The 23,173-nt window shown below is 39.9% G+C and overlaps 1 long non-coding RNA gene across 1 annotated transcript in view; it reads left to right on the top strand.

Moving 5' to 3' along the window:
• Window positions 1–5,626: 5,626 nt before the first annotated feature.
• Window positions 5,627–23,173, top strand: part of LOC145397695 (uncharacterized) — a 340,526-nt gene continuing 322,979 nt past the window's right edge. The window contains exon 1 of the long non-coding RNA XR_013897014.1: window positions 5,627–5,748. This is a non-coding gene — a long non-coding RNA (uncharacterized LOC145397695). The remainder of the gene's footprint in view (window positions 5,749–23,173) is intronic.

Genomic DNA, 23,173 nt, shown 5'->3' with positions numbered 1-23,173 from the left:
CTTCTTAACTGATTAAAATCAGTTTTATTTTTGGTACTGGCAGACGATTGTACTAAGCTAGAGGATTCTTAGGTGGTAGTGATTAAACATTATAGTTTTATATTCTTGTATACCGTTAGGTACATTATTTGTACCAATACTAAAGAATTTTGCTGACATGAGAGAAATCCTGCAAGTCATCGTATTGTCAATGGATTCAAAAACATCTCTTTCCCTTTCGGTATTTAGTAGAAAATAACATCAGACGATTTTTCTTCCAGTGGAACTTCGTTATAACAGTTCGTAGACTAGCACTCCTGCTCCTGTGACTCGCTCAGTTGAGAGTGTTAGTCTTCATCCGCCTAGAACAACTATTATTTCAAGTTTGAGGCATTTTCAAAAGTTAATTAAGGGGGGGGGGATCGTAAAGTTTTGATTTATGAGCTTGGTGACTGTAAGCCGAGAAAGGAAGGGTGGTGATATTAACTCCTTCCCTAAAGTGACATTATACATACTGATACTAACACCAGACGATATTTTTTTCTAGTTAATGCCTTCAGTATTGAGCCAAACAGCGAAGCGAATTCTTAAAACCCTCCAGTTTGGAAACTCTTCTCCGAAAAGAATCCAGTCATGTGGAGATAGCAAATGTATATAGTAATGACAGAGTTAAGTATCACGCTGGCAAAATTTCACAGGTAGGAAATGCAAGAGTGAAGTAAGTAAGTAAATAGAAATAATTAACACGGAGGCTCCTATGATCTCGGGTGAACACATTCGCCTGGCGTCTGCTGCCTTGGAGCACTACTGTTATTCCAGCAAAGGACAGGATTAATTGTACCAGAATTACCATTCTCAGGCGCCTATGCTCATACAGCTGATTTCAGTTGGGTGGAGTCAGCTGAGTTAAATTAAAGAGGAAAACGTGACCATGAGAGGATGTACCATTTCTGTATAATGTCCTCTTCACTAAATTATATTTGGTGTGTACAGATTATTCAAATCAGCCTACGAAAAGCTTATTATACTGAAGGGTTTGGAAACAATATCCACCACTCCTTTTAGATTCATGATGTCTTATTTAACTCATTCTTACAAACCCAGGCGACTTTATTTAACTAAGAAAGACACCCATCCTTAAGAGGTTAACCCTTCAATAGGATGAGTTTTCTTTTCATTTCTCCCCTCCCCTGCCCCCGCCCCTCACACTCTTGTCACCTCCATAAGGTTTTTATTCAACCTGATATAGACTTTTAGAACTTGAGAGAGTTACATGCAACCTTCATTACACTCTTCGCTAAGGCGCTACTCCAGCCCGAACAGAATCGTCTGATAGCAGCAAGATAAAAAGGAGAAAAATATCATCTTATTCAACTGCGCGGATTTCTCTCGGCAGAGGAAAATCAGCTGTTACCGGCCTGAATATAGTACTTAAGCGATGCCTCTGACCGCCAGGAATTCTTTCAGACGAAGAAAATCGTCCAGTGTTACCCAAAATTACAGATTAAGACCCTACGATTCACATTCAGCTAAACACAGTTGTCTGGCATTAGCTGGAATAAAATACTGAATGTCCCGACTACGAGAGGGTTCATACTGAAAATATTAGCATTCGCCGACTCCTGTAGCTCACTTTAACCTGAATAAAATTCGCTGACGTCAACTGCAATAGTATACTCGTAATACTTTTGTCCTGCTTGTGAGTGGATTAAGTATGCATAACAGGAAAAGCAATAGATACTGCTGCCCTCTTAACCTATACCCAACACGATCCACAGTACTATATTCATTTTAAAAATTAGCAGAAAAAAAAAAACGCAACACTTCCACGATAAAGTATTTCCAGAGTCACAAACATACATCAAGAAAGAAGCAAAAATGATTGACACAGCAAAATCTTCACTAGGGATCGATGAATTTCTTAACAGTAATATCTATGAACACTTTCAGTACGATGAAGATTTTTCTGTTCCCTCTACACCAGCAACACCAGAGAATTTACGTAGAACGGGAGACATGTGGCGTAGTGAAGGGAATATTTTCTTCCACATAGTTACGTATTTATGAGATCATGTATAATCTCTCTCTCTCTCTCTCTCTCTCTCTAATATATATATATATATATATATATATATATATATATATATATATATATATATATATATATATATATATATATATATATATATATATATATATATATATATCTAATTATAGTTATAGTCACCCCTATACACACACACACACACACACACACACACACACACACACACACACACACACACACACACACACACACACACACACACACACACACACACACACACACACACACACACACACACACACACACACACACACACACACACACACACACACACACACACACACACATCAGTAGGCCTAAACAAAAATGCAAGGATTTAATAATCACGTTACTTTTGCTTTCAACAAACTTCTTCCAGACTTCTGGAGCTAACACTAATTTGAAATGCAATTAACATGACTTGGACTTCATTAGGAACAAACTTGGGAGTGAGGATGCAGTGACCAAGCACCGTTGCCTCATGTTCTTGCATCTCTTATCTATTACACAGAGTTCACTTTAACTTGACATGTAGTTTTCGTAGCCCTAATATGAATTGCTACTTTTTAAATTATTGACTTATAATTTTCATTAATCGCTTGAATGACTACGGTAGTTTCATCAATAAATTAACATTACAGTATGGTGCTCGTCACAAGGAAGTGCCTATGGACCGGATGCATAGCCATATTGTGTCTTTTTTCTGCCTCTGAGATTCGATGACTATATGCTAGAAAAGGACCAAAATCTGGACCATGTGATGTGAATAAATTATAATATACCTCACTGTAAAGCACGTTATCTGATATCTATAATTATTACTGAAACAATTTGCTTAAGTTCACACAAGAAGATGTTAATGTTCATTGAGAAAAAACAATCGTTGTGGAGAAGGTGTTAGGATCCTCCCAGCGCAAATGATTACGGTCCCCTGACTTTCTTGTAATGTGCTGGGAAATGAAAATTCTTTTAGAAATCCTTGAAGTAGGAGACGAAAGGTGTGGCAGTATAAGGCTTGGTAGATGTGGTGTGGCAGTGTAAGGTGTGGTAGATGTGGTGTGGCAGTATAAGGTGTGGTAGATGTGGTGTGGCAGTATAAGGTGTGGTAGATGTGGTGTGGCAGTATAAGGTGTGGTAGATGTGGTGTGGCAGTATAAGGTGTGGTAGATGTGGTGTGGCAGTGTAAGGTGTAGTAGATGTGGTGTGGCAGTATAAGGCAGGTATATCTATGGGTGTGTGTGTGGGGGGGGGAGTATAATTACTTAGTATCTAATGTCTTCTACAAACATTTATTGTTCTATATTCTCGAATAACCCTTGCTGAGGCTAGCCTTTCCTCACAAGCGTTCTCATTATGGACAGACAAAGAATTTGATTTCATACTTAACTCTAATTGACACCACCTGCATCTTACCGTAACACCTCCCGCGCCTCTCACACATACCACCCCTCTCGTTCATACCAGCACACACACCTCCATCATCAGCACCTCTCTATCGAACCTCTCTTACACATCTGACACATACCTCACCTCTCACCCTCACTCACATTTCTCCTAACTCTCATCCCAATTCACAGCAGCATCAAGGGCAGAGATTTATAGCAGAAGACTGCCCACGCACCACGAAACCCCCACCAATCTTCCAGCAATCAACATAAACTGGCAAAATATCCCGAGTGCAAGTGGTGATATATTGTAAACTGAAAATGTTACTTTAATGAGAGCAGTTACGGCAGTGCGTGGTTAAGCTAGTGAAAGAGCAGAAGTAAAGTGCTGCCGCATTATAAGTTTTACATATACCTACCTTACTGAATCCGTTATAAACTTGCTTTAGGAGTACTAATAGGCACAACTTCCTCGGTGGTAAGTAAGTAAAGTGATTTGTTCCTGTGTTATCAGTACTGGTAAATATTTTTGTTGGAACAGTGTCAAACTACAGGAAATCTATCCTTGGAGGCAGTATTTACCTGGGATGAGCAAGCCTTAGAAGTAATGATGGCACTAATTCTGTTCACTAGTAAGTTAAAGAGGGAGTTATGAGAATTTTTTATGGAAAGGTGACAACTTGAACATACCTTTCCAGGGCCGTAATATCTGGGGGGACTACGGGGGCTATTGCCCCCCCCCCCCAATGTTTTCTGCATGTTTGTCAAAACTTCAACTAATTTTGAGGGTTCAGTAAAAACTCACGAAATATGTCAAGTTTGTAAAGAAATTATGATGCTTTACTGTATGTCGAATATCATCATGAATTTTGTTGGCACAGCTATTTGAGACGCACCGTGGTAGTGTTATGATGTTTTTCAATATTTACGTTGTGTGGCAATGCTGTTCTTGTCATTCGCCAAGCGTTGTCGAAAGTTCTCTGCTACCTTTTGGCCTGTGAGTTTATATTCTGCTTTAATGTGTTTATAATAATGTTTCTGTGTTTTGTTATCATAATTCTATCTACAGAATGAGAAACATAGCCTAGTTGAGGAGCACAATGACCCACAACCGGGTAAACTGGCTACTTTACCATCTCCAAAAGAATAAAGGCAGGTGTACATTTCTACCTGAATCCTACCGCAGGCACGTAGGAACATTCTTGATAAGAGTGCAGCATACTGCAACAAAACTGTAAAATGGCCAAATTATTAAACTTAGTCACAGTTTGAGTTGAAAGGTCAAATTGTCAGAAAGTGAAGCCATTTATTTAAACACCCAACTCCCTTACTAAACACACATGCCTCATTAATCATCAACTTTTTGGTAGACTCAAACTAAAAAATATCGGGTGGTCTGCTAACTTAAGCGTTTCGGTTAAATTCTAAGTTTGTAGTATGGAGGTATATACATTTTGTCTAGCCCCTCCCCCCCCAAAAAAAAAAAAAGTTGAAAATTACGGGCCTGCTTTGCCACAGTGAACCTATTGTAGCTTGGCTTGGCAGTGCTGATGATAGTATTTTGACCTAAAATGCAATGTTTTTCTGTTATAAGCCTTTTTTTTTCTTTTTGCTAGGAAGGTGATTGAACTAAACTACCCTATGGCAGTAGTGAATCCCTCTAATGGTAGTAACTTTCTTCAGTCATAAACGATCAAAAGTGCAGTGTCGTACCTAAAAAAAAAAAAATACTCTGGATTAGCGACTGAAGTGCATTATATCACCTCACGAGGACAATAATGGTGTATCAATAAGCTGTAAAAATTTGAAAATAATGTTGACCGTAACAAATGTGATAATGGAAGCACAGAAAACGTATCCAGTTAAAAGCAAAATACAGTGACGTACCTCTAAACAAGTGGAGGTGACATAACTCTAAACATTTTACTGTATAGTTACCTGATTTCGAAGATATTTTAATGACATCACTCAGTACGTATAATAGTCTAATATCGATGAAATTGCAGTAGACAAGTTCTGAAAAAATATATGGTGATCAAGTTGCAAACAGTGGATGAAACAAAATAAAATGATCCAGCTTATAAAACAGTGATCAAGTTTAGAACAAATTATAGTGGCTAAGCTGAGAACAAACTGCAGTGACTCAGTTCAGCACATGGTCAGTGGCCCGAGGAAAGGAAAGACCAGTGGGCATCAGAGTGTCCATCATGATGGGTCACTTCAGGTGCATCGTGGCCTGCCTGGTGCTGATGTGGTCACAGGGACAAGCCTTCATGCAGCACCAACACCCACAGAAAGGTATAGTAAATGGCAACGTATATTTATATTTCGTATGTGTTACATAGTAATTTGTATTTCTCATGTACTTCTCATATATATTTAAAATTTCCATATGAACTAACTTCTCCCTGGTTTAGGAGGCTCACCCGCAGAAAGATATAATTTTTTTTTTTTAAATTCAGGATGGCCTGGCATATGATGTATTTAGGAGGCTCACTTACAGAATAAGGTATTGTAAAATGGCCTTAATAATCAATTTTCGTGGCACGGACTCTCGTGGGCTTGAAGACCCACTGGCACCTGTTTGTCTGCAGTTAATTTAGCATAGGTCTAGGACAAGTTAGCATTCTCTTCTGTTTTATCAGTGCAGACTACTACGGCTTTTAAAATATATAGACTGCACAAGAAAATACTGAATTCTCAAGGGTCTCCCTGCCATCTCTGTCTTAATGATTTATGTTGTTTAATCCCTTCAACAAGACGACGTACTTTGCTGTATATTTCGAATGACGCCAGACGATATTATTTAACATATGAAACACTCTGGGTGAAGGGGTTAATGTTTTTAATATTCTCTTCTAAGAGTATAAAACTAATTACTATATCATCATCGTTTTACTGCTTTATTGCTAGGTAATTATTTACTTAGTATTTTCAAACGAAAGGTGGTATATTGGTCTATTTCGCCAATCGGGATGAATGTGAGTACTCTGTCCATCGGTTTCAGATTTTCACGAGCCAACTGAAGATTTTCTAGCATGAAGGCCTAATGCCACCATGAAACTTTATGAGGACATGTCACTTATCCATAGATGTTCTGTACTACAGTAGCCTGGCCCCAGATCTGTACATCCGAAAATATGGCCCTATTAACGATTTCAACATGTTGCTCTCATTTTATTCATGCTATTCCCAGACGGTTTTATTCAGCCAAGTAGGATCCTTTTAACTGTAGTACTGTATTGCCTTCAGTATTCCCTTCAGTAGAGAGGTATTCACAAGCAAAATAGAGACCCAGGTATCAGTTACAATAAACTAAATGGAATATCAGCCCCCTGAAGGAGGCAATACCCTTGCTCCTAAAAGCCAAGAGCTGTAGGTCAGCGTGCATTTATAATACGACATGCCAAACTTGCTCCGACGCGCATTTTTTACTGTGAAAGTTCCGGACAAGAACTAGAATCAGAAGAGTGTCATTATTTTCTGGATGTCCGTTAGAAGTTAGGAAGTTCCGGTGCAACATAATGCTTCTGGCTGCTAAAAATATATTGCTCAGAGCTGAAAGGTATTAGTTGCCTAACAGTCACTGGAAAAGTATTGCTAGTTTATGAGAGAATATTAATTTCTTCTCTCTGAAAAAAAAAAGCATTATGGAAGGGTATTACATACTTTCTGAAAGGGTTTTGCTAATTTACGAAAAAAACATTACTGATTGCTATAGAGTCTGATATTTACTGGGTTAAAATTTCTGATCATGCATTCCTCGATTCAAATTAGGTATTATAAATATAAAAAAAGAAAAGGCTTTTTTTTTTTTTTTTTCTGGCTGCGTATTAATTATTTCTTAAGTTTGATATGGCGTAAATACTATTCTCAAAGGATTTTGTTCATTTATTAAATATTATTACCAATTTCTAAAAGGATGTTTATAGTTTCCAGAAGGGTGTTAATACCGCAGTTCATAAATGGTATTACTAGTTGACGAAACGGTATTCATACTCGATATAAGGGTATTACTGGCTTGTAAATGGCTTTTGCTAGTGCATAAAAAGTAGGCTATAGTACTATACAGGAATCCTTTTACCTTAACTCTCCCAGATTTTTGTCCTGTTGCAACTTATTACAGATAGCTCAGTGACCGGACAAGACAGTACATCTCTACATCCTGTCAACAGCATTTCTGTAGGAGTTTCGTCATATTCCCGAGTCTATTGTCACATCAAGCATTCAAGATGGAGAGATGGCAAATTTTGGCCACCTTACAGTAAAAAGGATGTAGTATATAAAAGGGTATCACTATCTATAAAAATGTATTAATAATATATAAAAGGGTATCACTAATTTATAAAACGTTGTTGAGAGTTTAGAAAAGCATATTACCAGCTCAGTACAGAAAGGGTATTGCTAATAGGATATTACTAATTTCTGAAACGTTCTTACACCCTCTTCTTGTGTGAATCTAGACCCTTCCCAAGAATATTTATAACCAACAATAGGCATTACTTCCAGTGTAAGGGAGTTGTTTTCATTAAGACAATTCTTTAGGAAAAAGAAATAACTCATACATATAGTCGCACGTGGACTCTGCAATATCTCTCCTTAAGTACTGATGAAAAATTGAAAACATGACTACAAGAACATTTTGAAGAAATTATAACCGACATGAAAATTTTTGCGATGATGAAAAATTTGAGTGGTATATTGGTTCATTGCAAAAAAAAGTTTGGACAACATAAACACGCTGAAATGGGGAACAAAACTCGAACAATAACATTTTCCAGAGGATGGAATATTCGAAAAAATTAACACCAGAGTAATATTCCGAAAATATGAACAAATAATATTGCTAAACTAATCAATAAAAAAGGAAAATCTGTAGAGACAGATATCTCCTAACAGAGATGGAAAATCTATTGAGAGAATTTCAGGGTAGTTTTGATCCTCTGTCATTGCATCTACTCCTACTGCTGATGCAGAACTTAAACCCCTTCGCTACAAATGAACTTCACCAGGTTGAACAAAATCGTTTAGTAGTTGTGAGAACATTAATGATTAATAAGTCGTCATTGAAGTGAATGGGTTACCGGAGCCTTTTCTAACCCCGTCACAGTGCGACCTTTTTCCGATAAAAAGGATACGAGACGACCGTGAGTGTGAAGAAGCTGATGGAGACGGTTTCTAATTCCCAGGAAAACAAAAAGTACCGGCAAGCCATTAAGCTGGAAACAAGTCGTCTGGCGATAGTTAGTTAAAGGAAAAAAAAAAACTCATAAATTAGCGATGGTTGAACATAGCCTCCTCAGAAGGAAAGGTCTACCCTTAAAAAAATGTCCGAACGTAGTAATCAAGGTGAAAAATTAATGAACGTGGATTCTAGCCTATAACAGTGACATGTCAACGCCAAGACTAAGTGTGTAAACAAATACGTCTATCTGTCTATCTATTGCCAGACGCCTTAATCCCGTAAGGGCGGCCACCAACAAATCCCTCCATCTCATAACAAATACGTAATATAAATAAATAAATAATCTGTCTTAGCAAAGGATAAAAAGATGACGTCATAGTATTGCAGAGGTTAATGCAAGTCCATCCAATATGACAAAAAAAAATTAAATGCCGACATTATATTCGCTTGACGAATGGTTCAGTTACCCTTTCTGTCAGCGTTGTATAAGATTGTCGCTCGTGTTTTCTATCTATCTATCTATATACCTAGGCTGCTTCCCCCAAGGAAAGGGAGGTAGCCGAGACAGGACGACTCACTCTCCATTTACTCATCCATTCAAACACATTCATTCGCATCTTAGCCCCAAAGGGGAGAACGGACAGATCCTCACCGCATCACACCGCACAAGGGTCAACTGCGCAATGCAAGCAGTGACATCCACAGCAGGGCCCGACAGCAGAACTGGTTTACCCCTGCCACATCATAGCAGACCCATCCCCTTACCCGCACCTGACCTGACTAGCTGATCAGACCAAATGCGGGAGAATATCCCCTCAGGGCTGCGTCATCACTTATTCATTCACAATTTCTCTCCATTTATTTCTGTCACGCACAGCCACTCTTCCTTGCTCAACGGACATCCCTCTCGCATCCAGCGCTCTCTTCACACTGTCCATCCATCCTATTCGTGGTCTTCCTCTCAGTCTTACACCTCTCACATCAGATCTAGTTATCTTTTTCACCAATCGCTCATTATCCATTCTCTCCATATGCCCAAACCATTGCAACACCCTCTGCTCAACTCTACCAGCCATCTCCCGAACAACTCCAGTTCTCCTTCGCACTTCATCATTTCGCACTCGATCCATACGCGTCACTCCACACATACTCCTCAGACATTTTTATACGTGTGTGTCCGTGCAAAAATAGGATACTCTGACCTACAAACGGAGTAACTGATAGATTGGTAGGTTAAAGGACCGACAGCTCAACAGTGACTAAAAGGTGTTTAAAGGGACAAAATTCTATTGCAGATTTTTAATACAAATTCATTTTAGATAATAAGGTTGTGTGTGTAGGAAAATATCTGAATGGTTAAAACAGGAAAGGTGAGAAATACGGTATGAGCAGTTAATAAAGTACTGCAGTTTGCTTTTTATCAAGCTCTTTCCTTTTGTGTGTGTGTGTGTGTGTGTGTGTGTGTGTGTAAATTAGGAAAGACACCAACAGCCAAACTCGCTGATCAACAGACAGATCAGACAGATTAGCGGCCAGGTAGATACAGACAGCTAATAAGTGGTCATCAAGGGATAAGTAGAGAGTTTGGCAGGAAGGTAGGTGAGAGAGAGAGAGAGAATCTACCCCCCTCTTGCTCCCCCATCCCCTTCCTCTCTGACAAGCACATGCAATACAGATGCAAGTACAGATTTAAAAGAAAAAAACCACACAATCACCGCAGCAGTTACACAGGCACTCTCATATATTTCTCTTCGCCTACACACACACACACACACACACACACACACACACACACACACACACACACAACAGTTGCTTAAATATCCCCATATGTACCCATTTCACAAATCCCGTACATAGACACACAGGTATTCATGTACAGAAACAAGTATATATCAAAGTAAATATACACAAAAGCAAATACACAAACAAGGGCAAACACACAAAAATAAACACACACAGAAAGACCGACACAACCACCATAGCGCCAAACATACCCCTAAATGTGCTCTTTTCGGCCACACACATAGACGTTTCCGAATTACACTTGCAACTTTTTCCTCTTTTAAATTTTGCGGTAAAATTGCGCCCTAAATGTGTTACCACGCAGAATGTGCGTTTGGACTAAAAAGAGTCATGCATACTTCAGGTGTGGCGGGAATTTTATGTGCTCCTATATTTGCCTCTTGGTGAAATTCTGTTGTGCTAACCCTGCCCATTGCGACGCTGGCGGCAGTGGGTGTGAATTGCTGGTCTGACTTCGAGGCAAGATTTGGGGGTTACCGATTTAGATTTTAGTTAAAGAGAGGAAACTTCGAGGGTCACAATTAATTGACTTAAATGGAGAAAAATGGAGTTGTCGAGTCTGAATTAGTCATCTCTTCAGCCCGAATACACCTGTTCTTTATTTTTTTCCCGGCCTCGACCAATCATTTGACACAAGGAAAACCCCCCAAAGAGATGGTTAATGAAGACCTTACCTAACCTCTTCAGGTCGAATAGTTTCTTCCAAGCTAAGCTGAAAAGCATGCAAATAACAAGAGTAAAATGAATAAAGAAAAAAATATATACACAGTTTATAACGTCACGGTGTGGTGTGCGTCACTATGACCATTACGACGCCACTGTTATGGGGCGTAAATTCCCAGTCCGACTTTGATGAAAAATATTTTGGTAATCGAGTTTTACTCAGTTAGGACTTGAAGTCTGTAAGGGAAGCAGTGTCTTTGGGGTTTTGTTATTTCACAGAAATCTACACCGGAGAAATATTTTGAGGCTATGTTAGTTTCATTTGTCTTTGAGATTTTGTTACTTATAGTTATGGCACAGAAATCTACACTGGAGAAATATTTTGGAGTTATGTTAGTTTTATGAAAGGGTTGGAATTGTAGCCACACTCTGATCTGCTGCACTGATTAGACATGATTTAGCTTGGTGAACCTAAGACGAGACTGTGAGAGAAAATTTTGGGCTTAATTTCGAGCCAAAATCCTGAAAGGATTTTTTTTTATTTATTTATTTTTTGCGTCCGACTCTCGGCATAGGCTTTACCTCCCGTTCCCTAAGGCCCAACATTCCTTCTAATTACCACACATCTTCACATGTCACAACTTTGGTGCTAACATACTCCATCCATACTGAGTAAATGCTAGGGCTGTATCATGCAGGACTGGTGTACTGGTGTTAGTTGGGATGGTTTTTCGACACGTCTGCTCTTCTGTATGATCAGTGGAGTCTGCTTTTTAGGGAATGCAGATACTTTAACTGTTTCCTTCCTCAGACGAGATTCGAACCCGAGTCCACTGGAACAGCAGACAAGCTCTTCACCGGCTATCAAGAATTATAGACAGACACAATGCATTATGTAACGTGAAAGTTGGAGGTATTGAGAAGAGTTGGTTGTAAAATGTTAGGATTAGAAGGGTTAGAAATATGCATATGATGTCTGTCATCAACAGTGAAAAAAAGAGACTCGGTTAGAAAAACTTTGGTCTAAAATGCAGTTGGGCCGTATAAAAATCCAGAAAGAATAACCTGACTGCCGTATAGAGAGAGAGAGAGAGAGAGAGAGAGAACAATTAGCTAAACTCTGAGAAAATTCTTGGAGTTATGAAGTACTGGTGAGATTCCTTTCAAGACTGAATTTCCATATTAGGTTATAATATTTTGCCACTGACACGCGCACAAAAATAATGTTGAAAAATGACGGTGCAAATTGCTAGCCAGACTTAGAGAGAATATACCTCGAGGGTAAATTAGCTTTAGCGTTTTAAAATATCTTAATGAATTTCTTAATTACTTCATTAGTAATTATAGTCGTTTCTAAGCTTAGTGAAAAGGGTGGGGGGGGGTTATGCTTAGACTAGGAAGGGCATAGTACAGTACGATAACTTTTCTTTTAATCGTTACAATAGCTATCTATCTATCTATTGCCAGACGCCTCAATCCCGTTTGGGGTGGCCGCAAACAAATCGCCTCCAAGTCGCCCTGTCCCCCGCCATTTCACTGCCCTGCTCCCAACTCACACCCCTCTCTCTCATATACCTCTCCACCCCATCCCTCCATCTCATCCTCGGCCTCCCCCTCCCTCTTCCCCCCTCCACCTCACTCACATACACTCTCTTCGTCAGTCTTTCACCCTCCATCCTCCATCCTACACGGTGTAATTGAGGAGTAACTGGAGATAGTCTGTAATCCTACCACTGCGATATGTCTCCCTCAGGTTGAGTTAAATCGTTACAGATAGGAAAATTATAATACTGAAAGCGACAGTACAGTACTGAAGGACGTCACCATACTGAAATAGACAACAGCAGTCCGAAGGAGGTAAGTAAAGCTAATTCCACCTCCAAGAATTGCATATAAGTATTAGAGCAATGACAACGTTGGTGCCCCTTCAATTTGTGATCAGACTTTCCTGCCCAACCCCTACCCTTCCTCCCCTCCACCACACCCACATCCCTTATCCCTAATCCACACCCACACACTCACACCCGTTGCACTTTAGCCCACCCCACCACCCCCATCCCACTTTATGGCATGGCAGGGCCCGACACTGTGTGGGCGGGTAAATTACGGCACAAACTTGTACTGAAAACATGTCGACTTAGATTTAGTTAGAGGTTACACGCAGCTTCCAAAAGGCTAAATTTATCCAGTTTAATCCATTGTCGGAGTTTGAGGTTTATTTTTGCCACTAACAGGCGATTTTATTCAGCTAAAAGCAGCCCATTAGGAGTGAAGTAGTTAATGAAGGTGTTTCTAACTTTTCCAGTTCGAAAATTCTCTCTTAGCTTAATGTGAGTAAAAGTATCGTAAAGTAAAATAAGAAAGACGTCATCTGATGAGGCTAAAGTAGTTAACTCGACCACCAAGAAGTAAAGAAAAAGCCATAATTAAGAGCTGGGATTTATTTGGAAGCTTTATTTAGTCATGTCTTAGTCTCTTCTCTACGATGAAAAAGCAGATATTTTAATTTGGTATCCTATGAATGATTTAGCTCCTTGAAGCCGATGACGTATTTTTTATTCTTGTCTTGCTACTAACGAACTAATTTCATCAACTTAGGAAAGCCAGTCAGTAGTGATGATGGGTAATGAATGCCACATCAAATTCCCCAAGTTCGATAGGTCTTCCCTGAGCTAAATAAAGTCGCCTGGAGACAGCAAGAATAATAATAAAAAAGAAGAAGTCACAATTCAATGTGTAAAATCGGATGAAGAAGGACCTGACTATGGCGACTTTAGGAGGGTGGGTGTTCTGAATGCCACCAGACGATTTTACTAAGACCAGGAAGGACCTCTCGTGTCAAAAAGTTAAGAACGCCAAATTGGGTTGCTAACTTATAATGCCACTGAAAATTAGAGATGCAATAGTGGTGTACACTGTACTGTACATCGCAAGGTAAGCTTGACAGATATTTATGGTAGTTAGGTTAGAGTGGATCAGGGTTTTAGGCAGAAGCCTAAAAGGTGGTGCACAATGAAGCCATCAGTTAAACGGAGATACGCAAGTTATGTGATCTACTGGTCAGACTTTAGAGCAGGGCTATTCAACTGGCGGCTCGCGGGCCAAACCCGGCCCTTGAGTCGTTTTTGTTTGCCCTTTGACTGACGCAGAAGAATGAAAATAAACAAATGAACCAGTATAAAACAGAAAGTTTTGCGTTTTTCTTTTTATTATGTATTTAGCAGAAATGTAAACGCAAACAATATATTAATATCTCGTTTGTTTCTGTGTATGTGTTTAGTGAGAAAAATTACAAGTAAAATAATGTATAGCCCTTTTGTTAATCCGAGTTTCATAATGCAGCCTTTCTCCTAGAGTAGTTAAATGACCCTGCTTTAGAGATAGCTTAGGGTACTAAACTACCTTATTAGTTTTAACCAGACTTAATACACATCCCTAAGGAGTAACTTAATTTTGCTATCATTGAGTTAACCATTTAACCATAAGGGACAACTTACCCATCTTACTCTGTCTAACACCGGGCGATTTTGCTCGACACTGGGAAGCCTCCATAGACCTGAGAGTGGACATCTTCACTACGATGACTCATCTTGTAGTTTACTATCTCCAGAAAATGTTTAACCTCGAGGAAAACTCTCGCAATGAAAAGGTTAGAGCTGGTCTGTATTGAATTCCGCCGCTATGATAGGTACCCCTCAGAGCTAGGCTATATGAAATCGTTTGGTGGTGGCAAAAATATAGCGGAATAGGTCTTCCTCTGCCTGACAGGATTAACTCTCGCCAAGAGTGCAAAGATCTAACTTAACACTGAAATGCCCGAATTCAACTCCGCTAGCCGAAGGGCACATTTTTTTTTTTTTTTTGCTCCAGCTAATGATAGACTGTTTTCTTCAACACAGGACTCCTTCCCTTCCCTCTTCCTGTCATTGAGGGCCTTCAAGTTAGCCATATCTAATTCCCCACAAGGAAATATCCCTCTAAGGCTGGAAAAATCATCGAGACAAAAATGCCATCGTAAGAAGAGGGGATTCATAATGTAAGTTAGTTATGGATTACGAAATACTAGAAAAAGGGGCAACTCTTCTGCGATCACTAAGCATTATAAAGAAATAAAGTGGGGATGTAAATTGAAATCCATATTCACAGAGAAAATGTTGAGAGTCAGTTATCATCATTACAGAGAAACGCTGTGGTCAGTGTTTAAAAAAAAAAAAAGTATATCCATCTATCTATCTATCTACTTGTTTGTCTGTCTGTCTAACTATCTATTACCTGACGCTGCGGGATCGTCAACCTCACGCATCCTCCGTGAATTCAACCTGGCCCGATCTGCTTTGTTTGATATCAAGAGATCCCGCGACAAACTCATGCAGTAGCCTACACGGCTGACTTCTCGTCGAAGAACAAATGCATCGTGGAGCGCTACCCGACCCAGAAAGGTCGGGTAGCGCATACCTTCGCCAATGCCATTGCCATTAAAGAGGATCCGGATCCGGATCCGTGGAGATATTGTGTGGAATACATAGGATCTGGATCCGCCCCAAAATTTAATCAGTTCTATTTTGGCCCATGGCCCGCCTTTCCACAAATTTGACTGAAATTCATTCAGAACTTTTGGAGATATCGATTGGACAAACAAACAAACATAGGTGAATACATAACCTCCTGCAACGAACCTTGTGTGGTCAGAATTCATAAAGAAAATGAGAGTTAGCAGTTTTATATACCGGTAAGAAGAGTGTAGAATTAAATCCACATTTAATTCTTCTGTTTGGACAATTTATGACTGTAAAATTAGGACATGACTACATAGAAAGGTAATTTTTAGAGTCAAGCTATATGGAAGCACTGTAGGCAACAAGTCAGAGGTCTAGGTGAATTGAAACTGTTCTGATCCACTTTACGCCAAATTTGATACAATGGTTGAGGATTAGCCTAAGACGATGTGGTTTGAGTCTGAGATTAAAAGATAGGGTAACATAGCAAGGCAAGAGGTTCTGCCCTATAACTCCGACAGTGTGGAATCTGTTTGGATCAATACTGGTGACGCAGTCAAGGATAAAGCGATTCGATATTTAGAATAATAGGTTATACGTTCAGGTCACAAGGTGAGGCCAACTCAGGTAGATTATATCTGATGTGGACCAAACCTACTGGAAGATTAGAAGATTGGAATGAATGAAGTATTTCGATTTTTGAAGAGTCGGTGATAAAGCAAAGTCATAAGGCCAAATGTCACATATTCAGCCCATAAACCAAGTGAAGTACCAGTTCATTGCACCAACTGTTCCTTTTGTTACACCCGCACGCGCAGCAGGCCAGAGGAGATATATTGTTTACTTCTTTTTAACCTAGTTCACCACAATCTGCTCAGGACATACCTAATCGATGAGGCGCGACGTGCGCGACATCACAAGCTCCTTCCTTCCGGGCAGTCTGTGTTGAGCAGTGGTCAGGGGTGGATGCGGCTGCAGCTCTCTCCCCGACCCTCCTCCTTTTGAGCTCTCTCTCTTCCACCCGTATCACTGTTGTTTCGATTTCTTTTTTCCACATTTATTAACTTACTCAGCTTCATTCACATCTTATCTTTCCCATGTTCATCGACTTACGCAGCCATTTGTTTTATATTTGCCTTTTTACCACACACACACACACACACACACACACACACACACAATGAAATCCCTACATTAGGTTATCGTATGTAAAGCTTCTTTGTGATCGGGTAGGTTAAACTGAGGACAAAACATTGTTTTCGGTAGGTAATGAGTAGATTATGACAATTTAGGTTTGGATGGGGTGGTTTTGCTTAGGAGAAACAATGGTTGGGTGAGAAGTATATAGCCTCTTAAATGAAGGTGTGCCAGTTCGATCCCAGGTTATGTCAGAGAACAATTTAATTATTAGAATTTTGCTACAAAAGATTGTACTGGTCCTCCACTGGGCCTACCGACACAGACACCCCCTCTGATACCACTACGTCAGTTCTGAAAAAGACAGCTCCGTTATGCATTCAATATGGTGGCATTATTAAGTCCCGAAGTACAGTTCGATTCCAAGACATAGGCATTAAAAAAAAAAAAAAAAATGGGGGTTGGGTGGGTGGGAGAGATTTGGTAAAGCTGTATAGTAAGGGAAGCTTAATGAATGTAAGACTGATCAGGTTAAATTTTAAAAAGTACCAATCGATATATATGAATTCAGGTATAAGGTAAAGTTTAATAACATGTATGCACATGTGAATCTCTCTCTCTCTCTCTCTCTCTCTCTCTCTCTCTCTCTCTCTCTCTCATTACACTGTATTTTTTTTCACTGAATACTCGGTCACAAAAGCACTGGTGTGCATTTCGTACGAAACAGTATGTCGCCAAGCAAGAAGGATATTGGAAAATGCTTACTGGTCTTATCAACCCACGCTGGAAACCTCCTTTCAGCAAATGCCATATAGCGCTTGCTAGCCACATCTGTCTTTTCCATAGTATTTTCTCTGTATTAAATGCACATTCAGATGATAGTATATTCATGTTACCGGGACATAAGCTGTATTAGTCATTCAGAAAAGTCTCTTCAGGAAATTTTCTCCCCCCCCCTCTCTCTCTCTCTCTCTCTCTCTCTCTCTATATATATATATATATATATATATATATATATATATATATATATATATATATATATATTATATATTACACAAACACACACAAGTTAATGAAATATAAGAAGAGAGAGAACTGAAGAAGAGTCGGGTGCGGTTGAGAGGTGCAGATATTCGTACCTCCTTCTCAGACAACTGACCCACACAGACTGCCAGGTGCCCGAGGTGAGATTGACGCTTCATTCATCAGTGATTAAGGAAACCCAGAGTGGCCTTGTGTGTGTGTGTGTGTGTGTGTGTATGAGGGGGAGAGAGAGAGAGAGAGAGAGAGTACTAAAGAACGCTATGTTTTTATTAAACTTTAACCAAAGCTGGTGGCAGGGGTTAGCGTCAGGCCGGGAGTTTATCTTTGTTTTTAGAAATTAAGGTAAAGGTTTAGATCACATGGCACAGTTAAAAAAAATACAGCTTTGATCCAAATTTGACTAACCTGGGTGAAAGAGTTTAAGTCAAAAACGAAGATTATCGAATTTGAGAGCAATCTGTCAGACTCAAAGGTCAGCTTCCCATTGCAGGGTCTGACTTTGACCCAAATTAGCCGCAGGTGCTGCAGTTTGTGAGTGCTCCAACTTGTTTATATTTTTATATCTACACAAATGAAACATATTTTATCAGATATTTATCTATCTATATATGCTTATGATGCTTTCCCCCAAAAGGGGGTTACCCGAGAGAGGACGACACACTCCCAATACACTCATTCACACCCCAAGGGGAGAAGGGACAGATCCTCACCGCACCACACCGCAGTGCAGTCAGCGACATCAGCGGCAGGGCCAGACAGCAGAGCTGGTTTACCCCTGCCACATCATAATGGACCCATCCCCTTACCCGCACCTGACCTGATTAGCTGATCAGACCAAATGCAGGGGAATTTCCCCTCTGGGTCGCGTCACCGTTTATTCATTCACGTTTTCTCCAGTCACTCCTATCACGCACAACCACCCTTCCTCGCTCTTCAGACAGCCTTCTCACATCTAACACTCGCATCACATTGTCCATCCACCCTATTAGTGGTCTTCCTCTCAGTCTTACACCTCTCACATCCGATCCAGATACCTTTTTCACTAGTCACACACTCTCTGCTTAGCTCGATCAGCCATCTTCCGCATAACTCCGGTTCTTTGCACCTCATCATTTCTCACACGGTCCATACGTGTCACTCCATACATAAGCCTCACACGTCTCATCTCCAATACATTCAGTCTCTTCCTCTGTGCTACTCCAATATTCCAAGCTTCAGCCCTGTATAATGCAGTCGGTACAACTATTCCTTCATTCAGCTTTCTCTAAACATCCATTCTAAGCGAACGACATCTAAACACTTTTTTTTTTTTCCTCCCAGCACCTTTCCTACTTCATTCATTCTTAACTTCACGTCTACATCTATTCTTCCATCCACAGCAACATGTGACTCTAAATACTTAAAACTATCTACCTCCTCAAACAACTCACCATTCAAAACTACATTCATCCTACTACCATCTACCAACCTCGTGCACTTCATCACATTACTCTTATTCTCATTAACCCTCATTTTCCTCTCTTCACACACCCTTCCAAACTCCTCTACCAACTGTCTCAATGTCTCTTCCGAGTCAGCCACCAGTGTAGTATCATTAGCAAACAGCAGCTGATTCAGATTCCGCTCTCTACCATCAGCATTCACCAGACTCATACCTGCACCTAACACTCTCGCATTCATCTCCTTTACAACACTATTCACATAATATTAAACAACTAAGGCACCATCATACGTCCCTGTAGCAGCCCCACTCTCACGGGAAACCAATCACTCACAGTATTTCCCACTTTTACACACACTCTACTATTTACATAAAAACTTTTCACTCCTTTTAACAACCTGCCACGTAATCCATACAATCTCAAAACAGTCCACGAAGCCTCCCTATCAGTTCTATCATATGCTTTCTCTAAATCCATGAGAGCCCAAAACACATCCTTACCTTTCGCCAAATACTTTTCACACACCTGTCATACAGCAAACACCCCCTCCCCCCTCCAATAACTACACTGCTCATCACCAGTCACTCCCTCTTTACCCTCTCTAACTCTCTTAATCAACATTCTACCGAACACCTTACATACATCACTCAATAGACTTATACCCCTAAAACTAGTACATTCATACTTATCGCCCTTACCTTTATGCAGTGAAACCACACACGGACCTGTCCAGTCAATCGACTCCATACCCCTCACAAAACACACTTTCATCAGTCTTACTAACCACTTAACAATGGTTGCTTCACCACCTTTCAAACATCCCCCAGCACACCCATCCATACCTGCATAGACTACATCATAACACCAGATTTCTAACAATATCGAGACTCAATACGTTACAGTTTTACTTCAACTTTCTTAAGTGGCATTTCTCGCGCGAATTTAAATAAGTAGAATGTTACGTAGTCGTAATGTGTCTCTGTGATGGTAGTTTGTTTTTGTTTCGTCCATTAAGGCGATACGTTTCTGTTTCTCGATGTTACATTATGGTCAGAGGCGGAATGCATTTATTTTTGCTGGTGTTTTATGGTTCCAATTTCAGCCAAACAGACGGCCGCAAAAGAACTGTCTCATACTTCTAAATTTTGTGTCACTCTCGAGATGAAGTCCCTGTGTGCAGAGTGCGTCCTACCAACAGCCGACGACCAAGGTATTGTTGGAAATTGATCTCGGTTTTGCTGGAATTAGAAAACTCAAAGTTCAGTGGCGTCATGGTAGGTTAATGCCTAAAATGGTTTGCAACTGACACAATTCTGTTTATTTTCACCACAGAGTGGTTAGGTTAGTAGTCTCTGGTTTTTCCCCACTTTGTTATGTATGTTGTAAGATCTCGGTCCGTATTTCCGAAGAAACTAGGCTTTTCCACACGTTAATTTGCTTTGACAACTTTTACATTGAAAATAGCCTGTAGAAATACTACCGGTAGTTTCTCGGGTGGTGTCGGCTTGTATAAAATTTGGCAACTAAAGATTTATAATAGTTTTCAAGGTCAAATTCATTCAAAACATATACAAACAATAGGAAAAAAATTTCATCATCAGAATCCGGTGTTATGGCTTAGCAAAAGCTTACCATTTTCTCTCTCCATATAATTATATTTACAGAAAAACTTTAGTCAAGGATCACCTCAGATTTTTTGCTAGTGACCCTATTCTTCCTGGTCACGCAGACCCATCAACCACAGGCAAGCAACTGCGCCTGCAGCTCAATTTCGTGTAATGGGCCGAAGTTCCCTTGCCGTACACAATGACATGCTGCAGAGAGTCGTTAGGAGGAGTGTGGATGTTTAGCTTCCGGATGGACGCCACATTTGCTTCTCCCCGGCCAACAACTATGGGCATCATAGTAGGCTCCACATCACCCCTTTATTTTGTTATATGGTCATCACCCAGTGCAGTACATATCGGTATTAGTCTTGTCACTCACTGGGGAGTCACGTGAAGTGGAAAGAAGAGTAATAAAGGTGACAGGAAGAATGGGAAAAATAGGACGAGGGGAAGGCAGACGAAGAAAAAGAACGATCGAGGTGAAGGAATAGGTAGGCAGCACCACACCAAGTGAATGGGCGATGGTCGCCAAAACCTACTACCTGTTCACATCAGATTATTAACAGAGAACAGGGATCGTCACAGGGCACATTCAAACACCCTGCCTCTCACCAGATATATGCCTACCCTCACTTCTGAAATATCACCTCAAGTCTAATATATATTAACCACTCTAACCAATAAAAAATGTTTCACGCTTGTTTGACAAGGCTTACTTTAGAATGTTATTGTACATATTTTACATATCTATCTATCTATCTATATCTATCTATCTATCTATAACTTATGTGAATATATATATTTATATGTAATATAAAAATAAGAATATATACGGTACGGTATATATTTATATATAACTGATATATATAAAATATGTAATGTGTGTGTAATATATAGATATATATACACATAAATTTATATATGCGTATATGTAAATCTATCTATCTATCTATCTGTCTGTCTATTTATTTATCTGTCTATCTATACAGTATATCTCTTATCTGTATCTACCTCTATCTATCTTTATATATCTATCTATCTATATATCTATCTATATGTATGTATGTACGTATGTATGTATCTATCTACATATATATATATATATATATATATATATATATATATATATATATATATATATATATATATAGAGAGAGAGAGAGAGAGAGAGAGAGACAGAGAGATACATAGACAGATGGGAGAATGTTATTTACAAAAACAAAATCACATTCCCATTGACTTGGGATATTTAGCAAAGCTTTTTTCTCATCAATTCAAGAGTCAGTGTCACCGAACTACTTACTGAGGAACCGATATGAAATGAGCCTTTTGCAGCACTCGTAGTGCCTCTGGACCTCCAGGACGGTTACAGGTGCCTCCCTAGGAACCCTGTTCATGATTAACCAAATCTAAGTCATATTCACATATTTTTTTTGAGATTGTTTATATCATCATCATCATTCAGACCTCCTTTCCCACCCTAGGGCAGGGTGAGGAGTAGCAATGTCCAGACAGCCCAAATTCGCCCAATCCAATGGGCCACACTTCCATTCACTCATCATTCAAGCCCCCAGAATCCTGGTTCTGTCTGATATGCTCAGAAAACATTCACCAAGTTCTGTAGCTTCACATAAATGTATCCGATGCAGTCAATCCGGACGCTGTCACGTTAAAAAGGGGTGCCATATCCCTGTTCATGCACTTCTTCTCACAACATTCATCCAGTCAGCTCGATCTCTTGTCAGTCTCCTAGCCTCACCGACTTCCATACCTTTCTTCCTCACACACTGATCCACCATATCCTTCCACCTGTTCCTTGGCCTACCTCGCCTCCTACCTCCTTCAAATTCGCTCAGGTTTACCTTTTTCACCACTCTGTTGTTATACATTCTCTTCATATGACCATACCATCTCAGTACAGTCTCTTCGATTCTGGTGTCCACAGACTTCCTCACTCCACATATTTCACGAATCACATTATTTTGTATCCCATCCACCCTCTGTACTCTACATACATTCCTCAGCAGTCCCATCTCCTCTGCTCTTACTCTTGACTTTTCATTTTCATGCCACACCATAGTCTCACATCCATATGTTAAAGTTGGCACTAACACTCCCTCATGTAAGCCTCGTGCAACTGCAACACTCAAGTCTCCGTTGCTTGTCAAGGCCTTCATTGCACCAGCTACTTTTCTTCCTTGTGTCACTCTACTTTCCACTTCTTTTCCTCATTTTCCTCTCTTTTCAATCACTGTACCCAGGTATTTGACCTCTCTCACCGATTCCAGTCTCTCTCCATTCACTGTAACATCACACAGGGAGTCACCTTCTCTCTCAATAACC

This window comes from Coenobita brevimanus, chromosome 5 (assembly GCF_032717465.1).
Source record: "Coenobita brevimanus isolate Jiangsu-jjx chromosome 5, ASM3271746v2, whole genome shotgun sequence".
Taxonomy (NCBI): Eukaryota; Metazoa; Arthropoda; class Malacostraca; order Decapoda; family Coenobitidae; genus Coenobita; species Coenobita brevimanus.
This window is presented reverse-complemented; position numbering and strand designations above follow the sequence as displayed.